At 52.0% G+C, this 16,750-nt stretch overlaps 1 pseudogene; it reads right to left on the bottom strand.

The window, feature by feature from the left end:
* Positions 1-13,113: 13,113 nt before the first annotated feature.
* LOC118658446 lies at positions 13,114-16,479 on the bottom strand (annotated as a pseudogene).
* Positions 16,480-16,750: the final 271 nt, after the last annotated feature.

Here is a 16,750-nt window from a genome sequence, read left to right as displayed (position 1 = left end):
GCTGATTGGGGAGTTGGAGCGCCGCCCCCTGTCATGCACAGAGCAGGGCGGATTGGGAGGTTGCGATGCCACCCCCAGTCACGCTCAGGATAGGGCCGATTGGGGGGTTGGGGCACCGCCCCCCGTCACACTCAAGGCAAGGTCGATGGGGAGGTTGTGGTGCCACCCCCTGTCATACACAGAGCAGGGCCCATCAGGGGGGTTGGGGCTCTGTACCCTGTCACACACAGAGCAGGGCCCATCAGGGGGTTGGGGTGCTCCCCCCTGTCACGCACAGAGTAGGGCCGATAGGGGAGTTGGGGCACCGCCCCCTGTCACACACAGAGCAGGGCTGATCAGGGGGTTGGGGCGTTGCCCCCTGTCACCCACAGAGCAGGGCCGATGGGGAGATTGTGGCTCCACCCCATCACACACAGAGCAGGGCCCATGGAGGGGTTGGGGCACCACACCCTGTCACACACAGAGCCGCAGGGCGATCAGGGTATTTGGGCGCTGCCCCCTGTCACGCTGCTCCAGGGGCCAGGAGGCCTCGCAGCTCTGCTGATCCCAGTGCTGGGAGGCCTCGCTGCTCCGCTGATCCTGGTGCCAGGAAGCCTCGTGGCTCTGCTGATCCCAGTGCCGGGAGGCCTTGTGGCTCTGCTGATCCCAGGGCGTGAGGCCTCCCGGCTCCACTGATCCCGGGTTCGGGAGGCCTCATGGCTCTGCTGATCCTGGGTTTGGGAGGCCTCGTGGTTCTGCTGATCCCAGTGCTGGGAGGCATATTACCCTTTTACTCTTATAGGATAGAGGCCTGGTACACGGGTGGGGGCCGGCTGGTTTGCCCTGAAGGGTGTCCTGGATCAGGGTGGGGGTCCTGCTTGGGTGCCTGGCCAGCCTGGATGAGGGGATGATGGCTGTTTGCAGCTGGTCACACACCCTTCAGGGTGGGGGTCCCCACTGGGGTGCCTGGCCAGTCTGGGTGAGGGGCTGAGGGCCGTTTTCAGGTTGGTGGACGACTGAAGCTTCCACCTGTCCTTTTTTTCTTTTTTTCTTTTATTCTGGGATTTATTTACCTTCTATGGCTGTCACTGGAGCTGAAAGCCGGCTTTAGCTCTGAGGCCAGCTCCAGCTTGAGGCCTCAGCTGCTGAAAGCAGGTATCTGGTTTGTTTGGGTTTTATAATTGTAACACTGTTTCGGTCCTGCTCGCTCCAGCTCTGACTGCTGAAAGCAGGTATCTGGGGTTTTTTTTTGCTTCTATAATTGCAACAATGTTTCTTAAACTGCAGCTCAGAGCCCAGCAGCGGAAGGCGGGGAACCTTGGCTTCCTCCATCATGGAGCAAGCAAGCCTCCTGTTCGCTTCACTGCCTGGCTGCCGGCCGCCATCTTGGTTGGCAGTTAATTTGCATATCACCCTGATTAGCCAATGGGAAGGGTAGCGAAGTTACAGCTAATTACCATGTTTCTCTTTTATTAGATAGGATAGATATGCATTACCTATGGACACAGACAGTAGGGTGGTGAAGGCCTGGGCTAGGGCAGCAACCAGGCAGAGGGGTCAATGGGGGGAATAGAAAGGAGACACCTGTAATACTTCCAACAATAAAGATAAAAAAATAACACATTTGTAAAATTAATGAAATGTGTGATCTGATAGACTTCTCCATAGGAATGGGTCTGTGAAACCAGATGACGGACAAGATGACGGACCAGCCCTAAGTGCTGGATGGGGAGAGGAGAGGCGTGAGTGCTTCTGAGAACTGTCAGAGGGACGAGGTACCTGGATCTGGCAGGGGACAGAGGAAGTGGGGGCCTTGTATTTGGAGGCTGAGCTCCGAGGGCCTGGGGATCTGAACTCCCAGGGAGGCGCTTGGGGGTTCTCACACAGTTGGGCAGGGGCTATCTGTCTCCAGCCTTCCCGGGGAGAGGGCGTGAGCTCACACCCACGTGGCCTCCCTAAACCGAGCAATAACTTTATGTTCTGCAAAGCAAACAAGGAGAAAAACATTGTTATTCTTCTGATTAACAGGGAAGTCGTCCAATTGGCTGCACTTGAATTATATCCCCTGAATATTAAACCGGGGCTCCTTTAGCTTTCATTTATTTTATTGGAGTATATGAGATGTTTTAAAAGAGGACGAAGGGGCAGGTGGGGGGTTATGGGGTGGGGCCACGTTCGCCACATGCAGGAGGCAGCGCTACTTCCCCAAGGCTTAGTCAATGCTTCTCAACCTGTGGGTCTCGACAGCGAGAAAAAAAAAACAGGGGGAAGCCCCTCCTTTCCTCCCTCCTCCCCAGCGGCGCTCCCCCTGCCTCCCTCGCCGCTGGGGAGGAGGGAGGAAAGAAGAAGAGGCAGCGCCCCCCCCCCCCCTCTCTTTCTCTCTCTCACCCTTGGCTGCATTCGAACCTCAGGCCCTTCAATCCCCAGGCTGATGCTCTGATGCTCTTCCAAATGAGCCAAACCAATCTGCACTCTTCTCCTCTCTTTTTTTTAGGGCCTAAAGTAGAGGGTTTCAATCACCTTCCTTTTTTCAGGTAGATTCAACTAAGACCACTTGTTGTAGTTAAAGCCCTCACATTTGCCTCTTGTTGACCACTGAGAGAGAAGGAATTCTACAGGGCCCCTGTAGGTCAATTGTGAAATCCCTACATGAGGAGAGAGAAAACGTCTTGAAGAATGTTTTGCCTTAATAGTCCTCTTCCAGAGAGCAGGGTGCCTAACTTAGTGAAGAAGGTGCACCGTGTGTATGTTTTCCATCCCATTCCTCTGACCTCATCATCCTCTTAGGTTTCTTCTCCGCAAAGCCAATTTAACAGTTGTATCTCAGACTCAGGCTCAAAAACCAGGTTCCTCTATTTGCTTTAACATAACCCCTCAATTGAAAATTGAAAACAATTCAGGAAGGAAGATTTGCACCATAAATGGCACTTGTGAATGCTCTGGAAATTAATCCGTTACACACATCATTCTTTTTTGAGGTTGTTTTATCTTCCTTCTAAAGAACTCAGAAACTCAATGGCAACTTGAAACAGAACCCAATTTAGTCCCGTCATTAGACCAAGAGGGTTTTATTCTCCCTGGTCCTCTGTCAGATTTTAAATGGATGTGGTTTTATTCCCCATCTCATCTAATACTGGAACATATCCATCTACAGCAAGATCTCACTTTTAAATGAGGTTCTTTTATTTCAAGAGACCTTTTACAGGGGAAAAATATTAGCTCCCATCTAGACAAAGCTCATGGCTGGTAAATGAGTCTATTTATCTCCAAAGATTCAATAAATTCCTACAAAGTGTTGGGCCCAAATTCTTGGTGGCTAGAGGAGGAGGTGGGGTTCTGAAGGGGGACATGACTTGCTCAGAGTCACGTAGCTAGGTTAGCTTGTCACCTGTGTGCTTTCTCTCTTCTCATAGCTATTGGGTACTTTCCCGCAAAGTGAGACCCAGACTCTGGTTGGAACAAGAATTCCTGTCCTGTGCTCCTCCGAGATATAGCACCCAAGACAATTACAATGTTCAGCTGCTGCCATTGTCCGGTGTAAATCGCTCTCTATTCACCTGTTTCCTTTGGGAGAGAGTGACTCACTGGACCATGGCTGAAAACCCCACATAGTCCAAACCTTGCTGATCTGTTTGGTTTATTCTCTCAATGGACCTCTTCTCTGTAGCCACACACACCCTCTGTCCATTCCTTGTACTGTTTATAGGACCTCCCATCACAGGGTCTGTGCTTTATGTATTTCCCACATTCAATCGTCCTAGCCCACCCTACCAGCCACTGTTCACCCGCCTAATCCTCTCTCATTCTTTAGGTCTTATTTTAAATGTCCCCACCAACCACTGACTTCTCAGACTATCAGAAATATAGCTACCTGGACCATTTATTCATCACACTGATAACATTTGTGATTATTTCATTGACAGTCTCTCCCACTTCTCCATAAACTTCATGAAAATGGGAACAGAGCTAGTCATTCTCTTCATCGCCATAGAAGTAGTCATGTGCTGACGAACTAGCCAATGTGGCCTTCAGGCCTGGGGTGGAGGAGGAAAAGCAGGTGCTGTCATTATACAGGACAATGGGACTGGCAGGAATTTGCTTGTCCCCTCTCCTTTATGATGGGCCTTTCAAAAGGCTTGTTTAATCCCACAGGGTCCCACAGGACCCTATTAAGCTCCTGGATTTTGTATCTGGCATCAAAGAAAGCAGGTCTCTAATACCCTCACTTCCTTTACAAGCTAATCTTCAAAATCTTTCTCCTTAGGCCTCCTTATGTCCCAGGACGGCTTCTCACCTCTGAGAGTCTCCTTCTCTGATTTCATTTCTCCTGCATATAATGCTACCTCCAAATCGTTTTGCCCTTCTCCATCCCCAACCATGGTTGGAGCTCCATCCTTCTTAGCTGAAGATGTGCCTTGTCCATGTTCTGGTTCCCCCCAAATGCAGCTCTATGGATACTCCAGCCTGATTCATAGCCTTTCAGTTTCTCAAGTCCTTTGCTCCCTCAACCCCCAGAGTTCCGCATATGCTTTTCCACTGCCAGGAGTATCTTCTTCCTACTCTGCTCATTTGGTTAACTCAGACTCATACTTAAGACAACAATACAAATAAGGACCCTTCCCTGACTCTTAGCTTCCGTTAACACCATAAACAGGGCATTTATAAAAAAATATTTGGAGCCGTTTATAAGGTTGTATTTGTGAGATTATTAATGTCTATCTGTTCTAGACTTTAAACGCCAAAAATTAGTCATCCTCTGTCCTTGACCGGAATCAAACCTGGGACCCTTCAGTCCACAGGCCGACGCTCTATCCACTGAGCCATACCAATCTATTCTCTTCTCCTCTCTTTTTTTAGGGGATAAGGCAGAGGGTTTTCAAGCCGTACCAAAAGGAGGGATAAAGAACTCTACTTCTCTACTTGGACACAGAGAAGTCCAAGTAAGACCCAGAGGCTTAAAATAGTGTACAAGTTGGGGAATTATGATGTGTTGCAACCATAAAGTGAGAGAAAGGATGGAAGGAGATGAGGTTTGAGACAGGGCTCCCAGGCTGTCCTCACATGGAAGTCATTACAAAGCCTCTCTTTCTCACACTCCCTCTTCACTCTCTTTCTCCCTTTCACCAGGTTCACCTATTTGCTTTAAAATAACCCCTCAATTGAAAATTGAAAACAAATTCAGGCCTTAGTCAGGATTTTCACCTTTATCCTGAGAACAATAGGAAACCATTTGGCAGACTTAATTAAATGAGTGGTCAGAGCAGGTTTTCTTTTTAAGTTTAGTCTCGTTGCTACATTGAGAATGGTCTGAGAAGGAATGGACAAGAAAGACTTGGACAGAGCAGTCAGGTGGTGATAGGTAAGAGAGATCATGGTGAACTGAAGTGGTGGTAGCAATAAGATAGAAGGAGTATTGGACAGGTGTGGAAAGTACTTCTAAGGCAGAATTGATAGGTTTTGCTGATGGGTTGAATGATCTTTCCCGCTCTCTGCATCCACCCCCTTGGGCATTTAACTTTGAAGTGTCCTCTGCCTTTGTCTCCTGACTTGACCATGTGCCTGGCTTTGGGGAATAGAATGAAGCAGAAGTGCACGTATGGTGCTTCTAAGTCTACAACTCAAGAGGCCTTGCTCTTTCTTGTGCTTCTGTCATCTCCATAAAAAATAAATAAATAAATGTATTTTTCATCATCATATACTGTGTTGTCGCTCGAATGAATTTTATTATTTCTTCAAGGTTCTTCACATACGTACACCTTAAGAGATATCAAGTAGGCGTAACATGTTCTCAAAAAATTAGGGTTGGCACGCAGAAGAATTTTGAGTCAGAGATTTTGCTGGTTTTGGCAGGCACCCACAAAAAGGTTGCCCACCCCTGACCTAGAGCATCCTAGAGGTCCTGCCTGGAGCCTGTATTCTGTGCCCTTGGTGCTCAGATGGAGGCGACAGCCTCTTGCCGGGCAAGGTCACAGAAAAGTCATCCCAGGTGGCAAGGCGGCATGCAGAGGACAGACAGCTCAGCAGGCTCCGGGCAGGGCTCACCCCTCAGCCAGGTAGGCAGGTCTGCGTTGGTCCAAGGGGATGGAGAAGCAGGTGGCGGACACTGAGTGCAAGACCCTCCCCCCATTTTCCAACCAGACGAGGGCGTCGCTGTTTGCTGCTGGCCTCCATCCCCATCTGGAGGGCAGCCCAAGGGCAGGGTGCGTGTCCAGTGCAGGTGGCGCACCTGAGTCTCGGGGTCCCTGTCCTGTGCTCTTGGCTTGAAGTTCCCCCATTGGCCATCGCTGATGCTACTAGAGACCCTGGTGCCTGGGACCTGCATGTCCACAGTGCTGCTGCTGCAGGACCGACAGCCCAGGCACGGGGAGCGCCCCTCACACGGCAGCCGGCCCACAGGAGCGATGCTTCGCTTGGGGTAATCAAGGCAGCTGGAAAGCTCTTTGTAACAAATCAAAACCACACAGCACCCTGCTTTGGCAGCGGGTTGTTTATTGAAAATCAGGCGGCTTCAGAGAGGCGGGAGAGAACCAAGATGGCGGCGTAAGGTACAGACCTGTGTGCTGCCTCCCACAACAGCATCGAGACTACCAACTATAAAAGAAACAGCTGTCATTCGGAACCGTGGGGAAGCTGGCCCAGTGGAAGCTCCACAACTGGAAGGAAAGAAAGAAGAGCATTGAGACTGAGTAGGTTGTGCAGAGGCTCCAAGAGCAGAGGTTCGGAATCGCGCGCCAGGCTGGCTGCAACTGGATGCATGGTTTTTTTCAATCAGAAGGGGATGCGGACTATCAAATCCACTGAGCGTGTTTGGGGCAGAATCATAAGGTCCCAGACCCCTACGGGGAGAAGCGGGAGGGCCTTGCAACGACCCGGAGAGCCAGAGTGGCTGTCTCGCGGAACTGCTCGCTGGTACTCGGGGATGCGAGTCGCTGAGTCCTGGAGAGGCAAATAGACACGGAGACACCATTGCCCTTGGCCCCGCCCTGGTGATTCCCGGGGGCCCCGCCCTACTCAAATTACATGCCCACCCAAGCTGTGCTAGTGACACAAAGAGAACCACTGGCGCTTTTGCAGCCCAGTCCAGCAGAATGCAGATTTCAACTCCTCGCATACATAAGGGACACAATAAAGAAGCAGAATCAGGTTCGGAGGAAGCCAGAGCTGGACACGGCTGGGCCGGAGATGTGGAACCGCTGTACGAGCAAACACACAGGCACGCCCACCAGATCCAGTCTCAAATGGGATGCTGGGAGACGGCAGACAAGCAGTCTGTGAACTTGGTAGAAAACGAAATCCAAGCAAGCATCCCAGATATTCAGCCACCAGGAACGCCTGGAGATTTTGTCCAGCAAGGAGCCGCCCAACAAAGGACAGAATGCCAAACTTCGTGTTGCTGAGACGGCCCCCGTGAGGCTGAGGCAGCCCCCATAGGGCTGAGGCAGCCTCGGTGAGGCTGGGACAGCCCCAGTGGGAGTGGGATGGCCCCAGTGGGGTTGAGATGCCCCAGTGAGGTTGAAACGAGCCTGGTGAGGCTGAGACAGCCCTGGTGAGGGTGAGACAGCCCCAGTGAGGTTAAATTGGCCCTGGTGAGGTTGAAACAGCCCCGGTGAGGTTGAAACGGCCCCTGTGAGGTTGAAACGGCCCCTGTGAGGTCGAAACGGCCCCTGTGAGGTTGAGACGGCCCCAGTGAGGCTGGGACGGCCCCAGTGAGGCTGGGATGGCTAGTGAGGCGAAGATGATCCCAGTGAGGTTGAATCGGCCCCGGTGAGGTTGAAACGGCCCCGGTGAAGCTGAGACGGCCCCGGTGAGATTGAATCGGCACTGGTGATGTAGAGACGGCCCCAATGAGGTCATACGGCCCCAATGGGGTTGAAACGGCCCCAGTGAGGTTGAATCAGCCCCGGTGAGGCTGAGACAGCCCTGGTGAGGTTGAGATGGCTCCAGTGGGGTTGCAATGGCCCCGGTGGGGTTGCAATGGCCCCGGTAGGGTTGCAACAGACCCGGTGAGGTTGAGACGGCCCCAGTGAGCCTATAACAGCCCCGATGAGGTTGAAATGGCCCCTGTGAGGTTGAGGCGGCCCCTGTGAGGTTGAAACGGCCCCCGTGAGGCTGGTATGGCCCCTGTGAGAGGGGTACGGCCCCTGTGAAACTGAGAGGGCCCCTGGGAAGCTGAGAGAAATACCACATGTACTCACTCATTTATGGATAATAAGAAACATTATGGACTGATGAACAGAAATGGATACAGAGGCAGAGCAGCATTGAGAAGACTGTCGGACTACAGTAGGAACCCTGGGGAGGGTTGGGGGGAGTAGGAGATCAACCGAAGGACTTGTATGCATGCATATGAGAGTAACCAATGGACACAAGACACTGTGGGGTGGGGGAGGCTGGGGGAATGTCAAGGGGGACAAAAAAGGAGACATGTGTAATACTCTTTGTAATACTTTAAGAAGTAATAATAATAATAATAAAAAAGAGCGGCGGGACTGTGAGGGCCTGCGGTCGTGGGCCAGTCCTCGAAGAATCTCTATTCTAAGCAGCCTCGCCGCTGCTGCAGGCAGGAGCTGTGAGCGAGAGCTGAGGCAGGAATCCGTGTTTTAAACAGGGAGCCGGCAAAGCCTCGGCTTCTTGTAAACAGGCACCCAGACACTCTCGGGAAGAAACAAAACTTCCACTGAGTGAAGGAATCCTTGTGTCCACTTAAGCCAGTGGCTCTCAACCTTCCTAATGCCGCGGCCCTTTAATACAATTCCTCATGTTGTGGTGACCCCCAATTTCATTGTTACAAATTGAACATAATTAAAGCATAGTGATTAATCACAAAAACAATGTAATTATATATGTGTTTTCTGAATGTCTTAGGTGAGGGAGAAGCAGGAGTGCCTGTGGGGAGCTATTTTTTAATGTATACATGTACACTGATAGTCCGACAGAAAACTTTATGACTCCGTTTGATATTATCAGTGGGACTTTTGCTGCTGCATCACTGATGACAGAGATTTTATATCAGGTTTATACCGTGACCTTCAGAGATATGCACGAGCTACTACTTTCATCCGTCAGGCTACTCCTATTACGAGACTTAACAAAATTCCTCACTGAGAACAAAGACTCACAAGCGTGTGTGGATGAAAACATGGAGAGTAACGCTGTTGCAAAGTTTTTTAAACAGAAAAAATTTTCTGGAATGGCATTCCAAGTCCTCAATAGTTAGTTTTCGACACTATTGAAATTGCTCTTCCCCTCTCTCGTCATTCCGTGTCTATGGTCTTTAAGATAACTTGTTATGTAAAATTATTTATTTATCTAAGATGCACCTACACTGAATTTATCTGAAAAATAAAAAAGCCGATATTAAGAAAAAAATTGTAAATGGAAGATTATAAGAGAGGGTTTTGCGTGCCAGCAAAAGTTACTGGAGTGCCATGTTTGGCACGCGTGCCAGGGGTTGCCCACCCCTGCTCTAGGTCCACCTGCCTGGCTCCCGGGCTGAAGCAGAAGCAAACAGAATTGGTGGGACTTGCCCCAAATCACACGGAGAAATCGTGCGGAGCTGGGATGGGGTCTCACATGTTCCCTATCTGGGCAGGGCCCTTTGCCATGGCAACCTCAGCGCCTTCTAGTCCCGGTTCTCAGCTGAGCGGAGAATGAGCTTTCTCTTGTGTGGTCGTTTCCCCAGGCCTGCAAACGTAACCCATTTCTTCCTTCTTTAAAGGTTACTTTAGTCCAAATACATGTCTCCAACTTAAAGGGCCTAGGAATTGCCCAGGGCCTGTGAAGAGCAGCCGCCTCCTGCCCGCCCTTCGCTCTTCCCCCGGAGGTCACGGCTTTCGACTCTACCTTCCTTTTCTTTTTCTGTCATTTCCTTCATGTTAAGAAATAATGTGCCCGTGCTGCTGCTGCTTTTTGATGTGTCTCTTTTGCCTTCCACCATGGATGGCTGGGGCTGGGTCTTCTTCCCTCCTCCTCTCTCCCTGCCCTCCTCCTCTCCTGCCAGCCTTCCAGCTTCCCGGTGCGTTTTAATCTTAATTTTCTTAGATCCATATTGCCTGTACATTATTATGATTGACATGCAAATGCTACCCAGACACAGCCGTTTTCTATGCATTTTTACCCCCACAGAAGGCTCTCTCGGAGGTTCTGACTGAGCCAGTCCAGGCTGAACGTAGCGTTCCAGCCTGGCTCCTCCCTGCCCCGTGGCCCTGGGGTTCCCATGGTTTCTCTCCTGTTCAATGGAGCCTGTCTCCTACATGCCACATCTTTTCTTAATTGGCTTATTCCTTTAAAACAATGCACATCCTCATGGAGCTTCCGGAGAGAGCACAGGGGAGGCGGATTTTAAAGGCCGCCCCGTGCCTGCAGATATTCTCGCTCATGCTGATGGAGAATCGGGCCGGGTGTGGAATTCGAGAGCAAGTGTCACCTCCCTTCACCGGACCCTGTCATGGCACCTGGTCTGTGCAGGGGACCTGCTTTTCTCTCTGGAAGACGGTGCCATCTTCTCGTTCCCTTTTGCTCCATTGAGCTCTGCACCCAATGGACTCTTTCCATCGGAAAACTCATGCCTTCGGAAAACATTCTGGAAGGTTATTTCTTTGAAGATTTCCTCTTCCATTTTATTGTCTTCTCTTTGGTGATCTCTATTACTCATAGACTGACCCTCTAATCAGAGCCCCTTTCTTCCATTTTTTTCCTTGCCATTTTCTTCTATTTTAAAAAATATATATTTTTATTGATTTCGGAGAGGAAGAGAGAGGGAGAGAGAGAGAGAGAAAAACATCAATGATGAGAGAGAAACATAGATCAGCTGCCTCCTGCACACCCCGCACTGGGGATTGAGCCCGCAACCCGGGCATGTGCCCTTGGCTGGAATCGAACCTGGGACCCTTCAGTCCGCAGGCCGACGCTCTGTCCACTGAGCCGAAGCGGCTGGGGCCCTTCTGCTTTTCTTTGCCACTTCCCTCTAGTTGGCTTTAAAACCTTCAGTTTTATTTCTGCCATTATACAGGGTGGGGCAAAAGTAGGTTTACAGGTGTTTGTATGGGAAATCATAAAATAATAAAAAGTAGTAATACAAGAATGAGCCGCGTTTCATGTACTCACAGCGGTAAACCTACTCACCCGCTCCCCCTCTGAGGCTCTGACCGCACCTTTCACACCACGGCCTGTTCCTGCTTCACAGATGCGCTGTCTTCCACGTCTATTTTCTCAGGGTGGCCCCCACCCCCGTGGGGTTGGTCCCTGTATTCTGTCTTCAGGGGTTCCTTAGCCGTCCCAGGTGGCCTCCGCCCCGCTCCCCTCTGCCCGGATTGCTGTGATCTCTCTGAGCCGATTTGCTGACGTCGGCCTTTCTCATCTTCTAGTCCCTTTGGCACCACCCTGCCACCTCAGTCCGTCAGTGCCAATCCAGCATGGTCTTCCGTGTGGCGAGCCTTCAGGGTCCCCCGCTTCCTCCTCCCTCAGCCCCACGTGCGCCCCTTCTAACCTCCCCACTGCGTCCACCCCGCTGTGCTCCACACCACTCTCCTTGTAACGTGGGCCCACTCATGTGTTCAGAGCTGGACGTGAGGCCATGGCTATACTCAGGACACTAAGAAGAGCAGTCACCAATGATGGCGAAGGCCTTGAACAGGTACAGCCATCATCGACTTCTTCTAACCGCTCAGGAGGCCCCCATCACTGAGCCCATTTTGCAGGTAAAGAAACGGAGGCTCAAAGCGGGAATATGGCGAAGCTCCAACAACACCGGGGCCGCAGCCCACCGGGGCGAGAGCCGCCTCTCCGTGCTCTGACCGGACACCATCCATCACAGACGCAGGTGAGTCACCTGGAGACGAGCTTCCGGGGGCCTCCGGGGGTCAGTGGCACCGCCACACTCAGCAGCCACGCGCGCCGTCTCCGTTTTCACAGGCCTGCCCCTCACTCGCAGCATGGGAAGGCCTCCCTGCTCTGGTGTCGGGCCGTGGGAGCCGCTCACCGTCTTCGAGGACAGTCGGGCTCGGCCTCCTGCCTCTTTCCATAGGATTTTTAATAACATCTCTGCGAGCTGCAGCCCCTGGCGCGGCCCACGAAACCTGGATCCGTTTAAGGGCACGTTAATCCTCTGAGCTGGGATTACAGGCGTCTAGCGCTTCCTAACGAACCGCCGGCCGCCTCTGTGAGCACTTGCGCGTTTGCCAACGCAAACCTGAAGGTCACACGAAGGGCCGGGCCGTCCTCTCTGAAGTTAGGGTCTTTCGGACGCTGACCAGCGATGGGCCCCGGGGCTCGGTCGTTTCTTTGGCGATTTCTCGGTCCTCTCCCCCTCACGTGCTCCCCACCTCTTCTTACTCTTACATTTATGGGCTTTTGGCAAATGAAACATTTTTTTCCTTTGTAAAAAACCTTTATTGTTGAAATATTACATAGGTCCCCCCACTCCCCCCATTAACCTCTTCCAGATGGCTCTCTCGCGCCCCCACGAGCCCCTCGTCACCACTTTGTGTCCACAGATTATGCATATATGCACACAGATTTGTTGGTTGATCTCTTCCTGAAACACCAATCAGAAAGGATACATGCACCCCGATGTTCATAGCGGCACAACTTACAATAGCTAAGATCTGGAAACAGCCTAAGTGCCCATCAGCAGGTGACTGGGTAAAAAAACTGTGGCACATCTACACCAGGGAATACTCTGCGGCCATAAAAACAGATGGAACTCTGTCATTGGCAGCAGCATGGACGGACCTGGAGAGCATGTTGTTGCTTTTTGCTGGAGGCACCTGGCGATTTGTTCTGCTCCGTCAGATGCGGCAAGTTTCTCCAGACACCACCGCAGGGGTGTCCTCCGGGCCAGCGCCTGAACGGAATCCCCACGGGACCAAGCCAGTCAGGCCACAGGGACACAGCGAGGAGCCACAAGGTTTCATCAGGTCGAGCAGCCCCCAGTCCCCGACCCTCCCACTCCCCCCACCATTTTCGCCAAGTTTATTTCATGCTGTTGTAGAAATCTGGGTGGAGATGCGGTCTTCCCCCCGCCCCCCCAGCAGGTCAAAGCACCACAGACCACCCTGTCTACCTGGGGGGTCGATGGAGCAACAGTGGCTGGTGCTTCTGGAACATCAAGGGAGTCCTCCAGCAGGCGTGATCTCAGGGCTGCTTCAGGCGCTTGCGTGGGGGCTCCAGACAGGGGCCCTGTGCTGAAGCCAGAGAGCGGTGCACCTCAGACACCAAGCGGGCGGGGACGCCACCATTGCCTGTCTCCCCCCGCCCCCCGACCCCGAGGTCTCCAAGACACCCTCAGCTGGTGAAATCCATGGCCTGAGTTCTCAATTGATCTGCGCTGTGGTCAGCCACAGCGAGCAATTCTGCAGCGCGGTCCGGGGAGAGGTGACCGCAGAGGGCGCCCTCACACGTGACCTTCAGATGCTCCCGGGCATACTTGTCAGCAGCTGCCAGCAAACCACCAGCCGTTTTGTCCAGGTTCGGAGCCTTCCCCGTGTAAACAAAGCACGTCATCTCCTTTCAGGCTCCACGTCAATGATTTCAACCCGATTCTTTTTGCTCTCCTCCATTGTGTGTTCAAACATGGCACCACACACTGGAGAACGAGCCGCTAAGATGGCTTTGCGGGCCCGGAATTCCTGGCCAGCAACACGCACACAAAAGTCTGTGGACCAGGAATTCTCCCGAAGTCCTCCTAGCTCATTGGCTAGCTGGCGCTCCGGAACCTTCACCATCTTCATGGTTTTCTGGCCAGAAATGGTGACGGAATCTGGCACCACACTCACCTCACAGAAGAGGGTCAGCTTGTCACCAGGGAGCAGCCTGTGGGCTTTATCCAAGAGACAACCTCTACGGATGAGTTTTTTGAACCCCCAGCCTTTGCCTTGCATAAACCTGTATGCCCGGCGACTCTCCACAGCTTTGATTTCAGGGTAAAGAATTTGAATTTTGCCTGAAATTCACTCTTTAGGCAGCTGACCCGTAATAGGTAGCGTGACAGGTAATCTTTGCTTGCTGCCCCTGGCGGCCAGGTCCCAGCCCCTTTGGGTTTCCTCTCAAGCACTGTTTCAGTCTTTCATTGGCTCCTGATGAAAAGGCTGACCTCCGAATGACTTCGCCCATGTCCTCCCGGCAACAGCTAACTTTACGGACGGTCCACATGTGGGGGAGTTTCACTGCCTCGATCTGCGTGCAGCGCCAGCTTGCAGCGACAGGGCCACTCGCCGTTTCTGCCGGAGGCGGAGGACTTGGAGCCCTGGACGTGGCCAGTTGTGAAGTTAAATGAGATGTCCAAAGCCAGAGGACAAAGATCTCTGTTCTCTCTTCACCCAAGTTAGGCCAGTAGCAGTGAGACGACGTTCTCTTGTCCAACAGGAAATCTCTCAGAGCGGGGCCTACGGCGGCTGGTACCTGTCCTGCACTCGCTTCACACCGTCTGCAACATCCAGGCTTCGTTTCTAAAAACAACCGTCTGAACGATGACTCTAAAACAGGGGTCCTCAAACTTTTTAAACAGGGGCCAGTTCACCGTCCCTCAGACCGTTGGAGGGCCGGACTATAGTTTAAAAAAAAACTATGAACAAATTCCTATGCACACAGCGGCGGCAAAAACACCCGGCGGGCCGGAGAAATGTTTTCGGGGGCCGCATGTGGCCCGCGGGCCGTAGTTTGAGGGCCCCTGCTCTAAAACATAAATGCTGCTCGGCTGGCTTGGCTCGGCGGTTGAGCGTCCACCTATGAAGCAAGAGGTCTCCGTTCCACTCCAGGTCAGGGCGTATGGCCAGGTTGCAGGCTCCATCCCTGCAGGAGGATCCCTGTGGGGCGTGCAGGAGGCAGCGATTCAGTGATCCTCTCTCATCATTGATGTTTCTATCTCTCTCTCTCCCTTTCCCTTCCTCTTGTTTGAGCGTCCCCTTATTCAAATTGCTTGGAACATTCAACTGGCAGGAACCAAATTTCTCCTTCTCAGTGCAAGTCCAAGAAAGGCAATAGCTGCTTGAGAAGGATTAATACAAAGAAGGCGGCTCTGGGATCCGTCCAGCGTGGTGGCAGTAGCTCTCAGAGGTCTCCCCGACCGGCTACGCTCCAAACACACTCCTGTGTTCTGGAAACAGCGAGTTTGGCGCTTTGTACTGAGTCTCAGAAGACCACACCCATTTTTCCCAGGGGATGGGATTTGAGAGGTCTTCCTAGAGCTGTTCTCTCCTAAGAGTGAAAAAGATGAACTAAACACGTTTGCTAACCTCCCTAAATATACCTCTCCCAACATAATCTCGTCAAGTCACCGACCTCACAGGCTGCCTTTGTATCGACATGTCTGGAGATCAGGAACTTTTATTTTTATCTCTAGCCGGTCTGGCTCCGTGGATAGAGTGTAGGACCATGGACTGAAGTGTCCCCGGTTTGATTCAGGTCGAGGGCCGGTGCCTGGGTTGCAGGCTGGATCCCGGGCCTCGTTCGGGGCCCCTGCAGGAGACAACCGACAGATGTGTCTCTCTCGCATTGATGTTTCTCTCTCCAAATGAAACATTTTAAGACTCAATCCCACCACTGCGTCGTCGAAGATAAAAATCGGGTTCAAACCTTGCTTTACTTATTTTCCCGGCTGCTTCCCCCTCGGCCGGGGCCTCTGGGAGACTACTTGAGCCAAACCCAGCAAAGCCAGGTTCAGACCGGATCCGAGCTGGCTGGGTGCTGTTGGACAAGACGCAGTGCCTCCAAGCCTCCGTTTCTGGATACGGTTCAATGGCCGATTCTGAAACCACTCTGACCTTCTGTGCATGAAGCGCACTTGCTTTGACTTTCCAGTTCCCATGGGATCAGGAGACTGACATGGCCATGCACCCTCCTTGCTGGCACCCTAAGACCCCACACTGAATGCCGGCGAGGACCCCCTGGGAACCTTGTGTAGGCACCATCTCCGGGAGGGAAGGTGAGAAGTACTTTGCAAGAGAGACTTGTCTTCCCCCTTCACCTCCTGGTTTAGCCACAGTGGCTCTGCTAAGCTGCTTTTTTCCCCTGTGAAAACAGTCCTGTGAAAAAATGTAAGCCGTGCAATTATGCTGAACTTTCATAAGATGAAATGTTATAAAATGAATGTCTGACCAATAAAATACTTGATGCCAAATGAAATGGGCCTGGAGGGAATTCTGCTTTGGAGCAAACTCCCTGGGAAACAGGATGAAAAGGAAAAGAATATTTTGGAGCCACTGTATGAATTTCTCCAGTAAAGGCAGTGTTTTTGGCTTGCCGAGAGAGGAGAAGGCACAGTGGATAGAGATGTGGGAGCTGAGGACCAACTCCTCGAGTTCAAATCCCAACTTTGCTAGTTCTTCTCTGGCGGCTACTTAACCTCTTTCTGCCTCAGGTGTCTGGTCTGTAAATTGGGGGCAAATAGCAGTTTTTTCCCCATAACGTTGTTATGAGGGTTGAGTTTCTATACCTGAGGCTGTCAGGAATGCCTGGTGCCCGGCAAGTGCCTGGAAAGGTCCCGGTCTTCATGGCGACCATCGTTACGGAGCACAGACTGGAGCTGGAATGTTCTTGAGAGATGACGTGTCAGATCTCTGCCTGGGGGCACGAGCTCTGGGGACCTGTTTTATCCAGGAGGCACCAGGGACCTTGAACTGTTCAAGGACGGTCCCAAGGTCACACAGCTGGTCTGGGATGGAAAGAAAAGGATGTCAGCATTTAGCGGAGTGACCCATGGGCTCCACGGCTCCTGCCCCTGCGTACAGCAATGAAGTGATGATCTGGAATGAGCGGGGGGAAACGTCCCGGT

The sequence above is a fragment of the Myotis myotis genome, unplaced genomic scaffold, assembly GCF_014108235.1.
Source record: "Myotis myotis isolate mMyoMyo1 unplaced genomic scaffold, mMyoMyo1.p scaffold_m19_p_1, whole genome shotgun sequence".
Lineage (NCBI taxonomy): Eukaryota > Metazoa > Chordata > Mammalia > Chiroptera > Vespertilionidae > Myotis > Myotis myotis.
The sequence above is the reverse complement of the archived record's forward strand: the minus strand, read 5'-3'. Positions and strand labels throughout refer to the sequence as shown.